The sequence below is a fragment of the Eubalaena glacialis genome, chromosome 18, assembly GCF_028564815.1.
Source record: "Eubalaena glacialis isolate mEubGla1 chromosome 18, mEubGla1.1.hap2.+ XY, whole genome shotgun sequence".
Lineage (NCBI taxonomy): Eukaryota > Metazoa > Chordata > Mammalia > Artiodactyla > Balaenidae > Eubalaena > Eubalaena glacialis.
In genome coordinates this window covers 56,628,942-56,637,796 of record NC_083733.1, presented here as the reverse complement: position 1 = coordinate 56,637,796, position 8,855 = coordinate 56,628,942, and the positions used below count along the sequence as shown (strand labels likewise).

Sequence of the window (8,855 nt, the reverse complement as noted above, 5' to 3'; positions counted from 1 at the left end):
TCTTTGGCTTGCAGATGGCCACCTTCTCTCTGTGTCCCCACGTGGTCTTTTCGCTGTGTGCCCGCATCCCTGGTGTCTCTTCCTCTTAGGACACCGGTCCTTTTGGATTAGGACCCCACCTTTATGACCTCATTTAACCTTAAATACCTCCTTAAAGGCCCTATCTCCAAATACAGTCACATTTGGGAATTATCAATTTGTGAGGAAAACAGTTCAACATATCAATTTGTGAGGAAAACAGTTCAGTCCATAACATGAGCTAAAAAGTGTATATTATAGTACTTGGTACTTATTAAGTGCTCAAAACCTGGGGGCAATGGCAACGATAACTGATGAGGTTCACGTGAAGGGAATCGGCACCAGGAACCGTAGTACCGGGGTTACTGTGCCTCCTCGTCTGCCAAGCAATTGTGGGTGGCCAGTTAACCAAATACTTAACCACTGGACTGGGGAATGTGGAGGCCTCATCCCAGCAGGTGTGTAGGCTCCCCACCCCGCCCCCGACCCCCGCCAAACTAGATGAAGCTCTTGATGGCTTGGGGCTTAGAAAAGGTGCTTGGAACCGAATCTGAACGACACCAAAGTTCAAATTCCTGACCATTTCAGCTGTGGTTTCTGAGTGTTCCTATAAGTACATAGTACATCCTTGGGGCAGAGAAGGGACTAAGTAGCACACACACACACACACACACACACACACACACACAAACCCTTTGTCATTACATGTAGCAACAGTAGCCATCTACAGGGAGGTGGGATGGCAGTGAAAGAGTTCAGAAGAGAGTCTCAGTCTCTGCTATGGGAGCTGTCTCCATGGCTTTGCACCGGGACTCCCAGGAAAAATCTGTACTTTCTGGGGAGGGAGTGTTCAAAGGTTTGCTATAGGCAGGAAGCTCCAGCACTGCAGCTAGACGTAGGGCTTGTTTAAGAAGGAAAACGCCAGGAATTCCCTGGTGGTCTAGTGGTTAGGACCCTGCCCTTCCATTGCAGGGGGCACGGGTTCGATCCCTGGTCGGTGAAGTAAGATCCTGCAAACCGTGGGCGGCAAAAAAAAAAAAAAAAGGAGAAGAAAAACGCTGCTTCTTCGGTTTCTTATTACCAGGGCCAGGGGGCTAGAGGGTCCAGGGGCTCAGCCTGAGTTCTTTATAATGCAGTTACGGTAGTGAATATTGTGTCTCATCATTGGCAGTATTCACTAATGTTTGTAAAGAAAAGCGTTGTTGAGTGACCTTTCCGAAGCGTCAGTTGTGGGATGGGGCTGCCTGAGCTGCAGGCCCTGCGCCTAGATGCTTCAAGGCCTGATTAAGAATGTTTGGATCCCCGTGAAACCCTACCATACCCAGGTTTACCAGGAGATTTGGGTAGAAATGGGGTTGATGAGCTCATCGTTGATAAAGTCAGGAGTGCTGATAAAAGAAGTAAAGCCTTGAAAGCTTCCAGTCCTGTGCCTGCTCACGGTCATCATTAACCAGCTTCCCTTGGATGGGACATCGGTCTGGCTGTGTTGTGGGAACGTAGGACATTGTGTTGACATGCAGCAGTACCACCGCCCTCATGCATGAATAAACATACCTGTGAGACCCACGAAAGAAAGAAAGAAAGAGAGAGAGAGAGAGGAAGGGAGGGAGGGAGGAAAGGGGGAGGGAAGGAAGGAAGGAAGGGAGAGAGAGAGAAAGAAAGGAAGGAGGGGCGGGAGGAAGGAAGGGAGGGATGGAGGAATAGAGAAAGAAACAAAAGCTTTTGTGGGAATTCCCTGGCGAGACAGTGGTTAGGACTCGGGGCTTTCACTGCCATGGCCCTGGGTTCAATCTCTGGTCAGGGAACTAAGATCCCGCAAGCCGCAAGGCACGGCCAAAAAAATAAACGAGCTGGGAGTGTAGGTGTATTACAGTGACATAGTTCATAGTATCTCAGTTGGTCAGTATTGTGGCTGGGTTAGGAACAATCAGAAATAAAGGCAACATAACTGAATTAACAAATGAGTACATAGTCTCATTAGCTTTCAAATCGGAATTGTGGGGCGACTGCAAGAGTTTGGTTAGAACAGTGGTTCTAACATTGGCTATGCATTAAAATTACCTGAGGAGCTCTTAAAACCCCCAATCCCAAGCTGCCTCTGACAATAATCAAGTCAGAATCTTGATGAGAGAGATTTGGGCATCAGTAGTTTTTAAAGCTCCTGGTGGTTCCAATGTGCAGACAGGACTGAGAACCAGTGGGTCAGAAGAATAATTTGTTGCAGGATTGATGTTATTATATGGAGCATAATAATAGCCTCCACAAGAGGCATTGGGGAAGTTTGGGAAATCACTTATCTGAATGTAGCCTAATTTCAACTGGCCCATCAAAATGGATAAGACCAACCTCCACTTCATTTTCTTCAATGAAACGTAAAGGGGATAAAGGTACAGAGACAAGACTGTTTCACTGAATGTTTTGCTTATTCGAAGTCAGTGAGTCAGTAGATTTTGAATGGGGAAGCTCAGTTCCAGTTCCCGGGGGGACTTCCAGAAACAGTCCATCTCAAAATACAGACAAAATTTCAGAAAAGACGTCCTCTCAACAAGTTAACAATAAAAGAAGCACTTAATAAACTACTCTGTCATGATCCCCAAACAACACTCATGGGAAGGCATGAACGGTGGATGACAGCTTACGTAGAATTTTCTCACAGCATCAACAATCTCAGAAGCCATCAGCAAATCTAGAAAAGCCCCTAGAACTCCTTTCAGCCCTTGTTTTTATCAAGAATTTGACTTAGCTGCCCTCTTAGAGGGCAGAAGACTGACCCAAGGGTGACAATTGTGTGAAATAATGGGCAGGGCTACACTGCCTGGTGAGCCTAACTGGAGTGTGGGCTCTGGACAACCATTTCCAGGATCCTCTGAGGACTGAACCCTATTTAGAGGTTTATGTGGAAATTTATCCTTCCAAGGTCTGTTCACAGGACTGACTTGGGGGAAAGGACATTAAGAAAAAAATCAAACTCGGACAGCAGAAGAATGTTACCAAAAATGTGAGCTAGGGGGCGGAGTCAAGATGGCCTAGTAGGAGGACACGGAATTCGAGTCTCCTCACAACTAGGGCACCTACCAGGCACCGGTGGGGGACCACGGACACCTAAGGGGACGGGAGGAACCCCCAGTGACCGGGTAGGACGTGGGGCATGAGGGGAGAGAAGGGGAAGGAGAAGTGGAGGCGGGAGGGGACTAGTGGCCCTGAGGGGCGGCTGGGGGCGGGGAAGGTATCCCACGCCAGAAAGGGGAAATTAGGGAACCACTGGGAGGGCAGAGGATCAAAAAGGAGAGTGGCCAGCTTTCCCCTGCCCACTTGGGCCCCCAGGAACCTGTTGAGATCCCGGGCCCGATCCTCTGCCCACCTAGGCCCCCTCCAGCCGTGTGGGTCCTGAGGGAGTGGGAGGGCAGGGGGAGCAAAAGTAAAGGCCAGACCTCCGGGACCGGCACCCCTGAGGGGCGGCTGGGGGAGGGGAGGAGTTCCTACACCCAGCGGGACCCACCCACGGTTAGGGTTCCAGTGGCGACAGGGGAGACCCTGGGGGAGATGGTGGTGGAGGGGCGCAAGGGAACGGGGCCAGTGCTTTCCCTGTCCACTTAGGCACCAAGGAGCCTGTTGGGCTCTCCGGCCTAATCCTCTGCTCTTGGAGCCTCCCTCCTGCCGCGCAGAACCCAAGTCCCGCCCCTACACCCCCACCCAGGGCCCCACCTCTACACTCGGAGACCCCCTCTGAGACCCCTCCAACGCGCTGGGCCTAAACCCCACCCACACTCCCTCACTCAGGGCCCTACCTCCAAACTCCGGAACTCCACACTCCAGAGGCCCTCCTTTCCAGGTGCTGCCTCCCCCCTTCCCTGCGCAGGTCCTAAGCAGAGGCCCCAGCCCACGCTCGAATGTGCCCAACCCGCCTAGGTCCCGCCCCACCCTAAACCCCACCCCTGCCTAAGTTCCACCCCCACCTGAACTCCGCCCCCATAGCCAAGGCTTTTTTTTTTTTTTTTTTTTCCTCTTTTAGATTGGGGTTCTATTTTACCTTGTTGATTCATTGTTGTTGATTTTTATATATTTTTATTTTTCCTAGTAAATCTTTTATTTTTCTAATTTTATTTTATTCTTTATACTTTGTTATTGTTCTCTCCTTTTGGCTTGTTCCCCCCCCACCTTTTTTTTTTTTCGATTTTCTGTTGTGGTTTTATTTTGCCTTGTTGCAGTTGTTTCAATTATAGTTTTATTTTTCCTAATATATTTTTTATCTTTCTAATTTTATTTTGTTTTTTATTCTTTGATATTGTACTGCTCCTTTTTCTCTTTCTTTCTTTCTTTCTTTTTTCTTTTTTTTTTTTAACCACGCCACGAAGCTTGCGAGATCTTGGTTCCCAGGCCAGAGGTCGGGCCCGAGATCCTGTGGTGGGAGCTCCAAGTCCAAACTGCCGGGCTAACAGAGAACCTCAGACCACAGGGAATATTAATCGGAGTGAGGCCTCCCTGAGGTCCTCATCTTGGCACCAAGACCTGGCTCTATCCAACTGCCTGCAAACTCCAGTGCTGGACATCTCAGGCCAAACAACCAGTAAGACAGGACTACAGCACCACCATCAAAAAGAGAAAAAGAAAAAAAAAAAAGAAACGACAAAAAAATATGTTACAGACGAAGGAGCAAGGTAAAAACCTACAAGACCAAATAAATGAAGACGAAATAGGCAACCTACCTGAAAAAGAATTCAGAGTTATGATAGTAAAGATGATCCAAAATCTCGGAAACATAATGGAGAAAATACAAGAAACATTTAACAAGGATCTAGAAGAACTAAAGAGCAAACAAGCAGTGATGAACAACACAATTACTGAAATTAAAAATACTCTAGAAGGAATCAGTAGCAGAATAACTGAGGCAGAAGAACTGAGGCAGATAAGTGAGCTGGAAGATAAAATGGTGGAAATAACTGCCAAAGAGCAGAATAAAGAAAAAAGAACAAAAAGAATTGAGGACAGTCTCAGAGACCTCTGGGACAACATTAAACGCACCAACATTCGAATTATAGGGGTCCCAGAAGAAGAAGAGAAAAAGAAAGGGGCTGAGAAAATATTTGAAGAGATTATAGTCGAAAACTTCCCTAACATGGGAAAGGAAATAGTCAGTAAGTCCAGGAAGCACAGAGAGTACCATCCAGGATAAACCCAAAGAGAAACACAACAAGCCACATATTAATCAACCTATCAAAAATTAAATACAAAGAAAAAATATTAAAAGCAGCAAGGGAAAAGCAACAAATAACATGCAAGGGAATCCCCATAAGTTTAACAGCTGATTTTTCAGCAGAAGCTCTGCAAGCCAGAAGGGAGTGACAGGACATATCTAAAGTGATGAAAAGGAAAAACCTACAACCAAGATTACTCTACCCAGCAAAGACTCATTCAGATTCGACAGAGAAATTAAAACCTTTATAGACAAGCAAAAGTTAAGAGAATTCAGCACCACCAAACCAAACCACCTTTACAACAAATGCTAAAGGAACTTCTCTAGGCAGGAAACACAAGAGAAGGAAAAAAAACCTACAAAAACAAACCCAAAACAATTAATAAAATGGTAATTGGAACATACATATCGATAATTACCTTAAATGTAAATGGATTAAATGCTCCAACCAAAAGACATAGACTGGCTGAATGGATACAAAAACAAGACCCGTACATATGCTGTCTACAAGAGACCCACTTCAGACCTAGGGACACATACAGACTGAAGGTGAGGGGATGGAAAAAGATATTCCATGCAAATGGAAATCAAAAGAAAGCTGGAGTAGCAATCCTCATATCAGACAAAATAGACTTTAAAACAAAGACTATTACAAGAGACAAAGAAGGACACTACATAATGATCAAGGGATCAATCCAAGAAGAAGATATAACAATTGTAAATATTTATGCACCCAACACAGGAACACCTCAATACATAAGGCAAATGCTAACAGCCATGAAAGGGGAAATCGACAGTAACACAATAATAGTAGGGGACTTTAACACCCCACTTTAACCAATGGACAGATTATCCAAAATGAAAATAAATAAACACAAACTTTAAATGGCACATTAAACAAGATAGACTTAATTGATATTTTTAGGACATTCCATCCAAAAACAACAGAATACACTTTCTTCTCTAGTGCTCATGGAACATTCTCCAGGATAGACCATATTTGGGGTCACAAATCAAGCCTTGGTAAATTTCAGAAAATTGAAATTGTATCAAGTATCTTTTCTGACCACAATGCTATGACAGTAGATATCAGTTATAGGAAAAAAAACTGTAAAAAATAAAAACACATGGTAGCTAAACAATACACTACTAAATAACCAAGAGATCACTGAAGAAATCAAAGAGGAAATTAAAGAATACCTAGAAACAAATGACAATGAAAACACAACAACCCAAAACCTGTGGGATGCAGAAAAAGCAGTTCTAAGAGGGAAGTTTATAGCTATACAATCCTACCTCAAAAAACAAGAAAAATCTCAAATGAACAACCTAACCTTACACCTAAAGCAATTAGAGAAAGAAGAAGAACAACAACAACAACAAAAAACACCCAAAGTTAGCAGAAGGAAAGAAATCATAAAGGTCAGATCAGAAATCTGTGAAAAAGAAATGAAGGAAACAATAGCAAAGATCAATAAAACTAAAAGCTGGTTCTTTGAGAAGATAAAAAAAATTGATAAACCATTAGCCAGACTCATCAAGAAAAAAAGGGAGAAGACTCAAATCAATAGAATTAGAAATGAAAAAGGAGAAGTAACCACTGACACTGCAGAAATACAAAGGATCATGACAGATTACTACAAGCAACTCTATGCCAATAAAATGGACAACCTGGAAGAAATGGACAAATTCTTAGAAAAGCACAACCTTCTGAGACTGAACTAGGAAGAAATAGAAAATATAAACAGACCAATCACAAGCACTAAAATTGAAACTGTGATTAAAAATCTTCCAACAAACAAAAGCCCAGGACCAGGCGGCTTCACAGGCAAATTCTATCAAACATTTAGAGAAGAGCTAACACCTATCCTTCTCAAACTCTTCCAAAATACAGCAGAGGGAGGAATGCTCCCAAACTCATTCTATGAGGCCACCATCACCCTGATACCAAAACCAGACAAAGATGTCACAAAAAAGAAAACTACATGCCAATATCTCTGATGAACATAGATGCAAAAATCCTCAACAAAATACTAGCAAACAGAATCCAACAGCACATTAAAAAGATCATACACCATGATCAAGTGGGGTTTATCCCAGGAATGCAAGGATTCTTCAATATACGCAAATCAATCAATGTGATACACCATATTAACAAAATGAAGGATAAAAACCATATGATCATCTCAATAGATGCAGAAAAAGCTTTTGACAAAATTCAACACCCATTTATTATAAAAACTCTCCAGAAAGTAGGCATAGAGGGAGCCTACCTCAACATAATAAAGGCTATATATGACAAACCCACAGCCAACATCGTTCTCAATGGTGAAAAACTGAAACCATTTCCTCTAAGATCAGGAACAAGACAAGGTTGCCCACTCTCACCATTATTATTCAACATAGTTTTGGAAGTGTTAGCCACAGCAATCAGAGAAGAAAAAGAAATAAAAGTAATCCAAATCGGAAAAGAAGAAGTAAAGCTGTTACTGTTTGCAGACGACATGATACTATATATAGAGAATCCTAAAGATGCCACTAGAAAACTACTAGAGCTAATCGATGAATTTGGTAAAGTAGCAGGATACAAAATTAATGCACAGAAATCTCTTGCATTCCTATACACTAATGATGAAAAATCTGAAAGAGAAATTAAGGAAACACTCCCACTTACCATTGCAAAAAAAAGAAGAAAATACCTAGGAATAAACCTACCTAAGGAGACAAAAGACCTGTATGCAGAAAACTATAAGACACTGATGAAAGAATTAAAGATGATACAAACAGATGGAGAGAAATACCATGTTCTTGGATTGCAAGAATCAACATTGTGAAAATGACTATACAACCCAAAGCAATCTACAGATTCAATGCAATCCCTATCAAACTACCACTGGCATTTTTCACAGAACTAGAACAGAAAATTTCTCAATTTGTATGGAAACACAAAAGACCCTGAACAGCCAAAGCAATCTTGAGAAATAAAAGCGGAGCTGGAAGAATCAGGCTCCCTGACTTCAGACTATACTACAAAGCTACAGTAATCAAGACAGGTACTGGCACAAAAACAGAAATATAGATCAATGGAACAGGATAGAAAGCCCAGAGATAAACCCATGCACCTTTGGTCACCTTATCTTTGATAACGGAGGCAAGAGTATACAATGGAGGAAAGCCTCCATTCTGCCTCTTCAATAAGTGGTGCTGGGAAAACTGGACAGCTACATGTAAAAGAATGAAATTAGAACACTTCCTAACACCATACACAAAAATAAACTCAAAATGGATTAAAGAGCTAAACGTAAGGCCAGACACTATAAAACTCTTAGAGGAAAACATAGGAAGAACACTCTGTGACATAAATCACAGCAAGATACTTTTTGACCCACCTCCTAGAGAAATGGAAATAAAAACAAAAATAAACAAATGGGACCGAATGAAACTTAAAAGCTTTTGCACAGCAAAGGAAACCGTAAAAAAGACAAAAAGACAACCCTCAGAATGGGAGAAAATATTTGCAAACAAAGCAACTGACAAAGGATTAATCTCCAAAATATACAAGCAGCTCATGCAGCTCAATATCAAAAAAACAAACAACCCAATCCAAAAATGGGCAGAAGACCTAAATAGACATTTCTCCAAA

General features: G+C 42.6%; 1 pseudogene; it reads left to right on the top strand.

Moving 5' to 3' along the window:
• The first annotated feature begins 1,286 nt into the window (after positions 1–1,286).
• On the top strand, positions 1,287–1,468 carry LOC133078795 (ATP synthase subunit ATP5MJ, mitochondrial-like; annotated as a pseudogene).
• Positions 1,469–8,855: the final 7,387 nt, after the last annotated feature.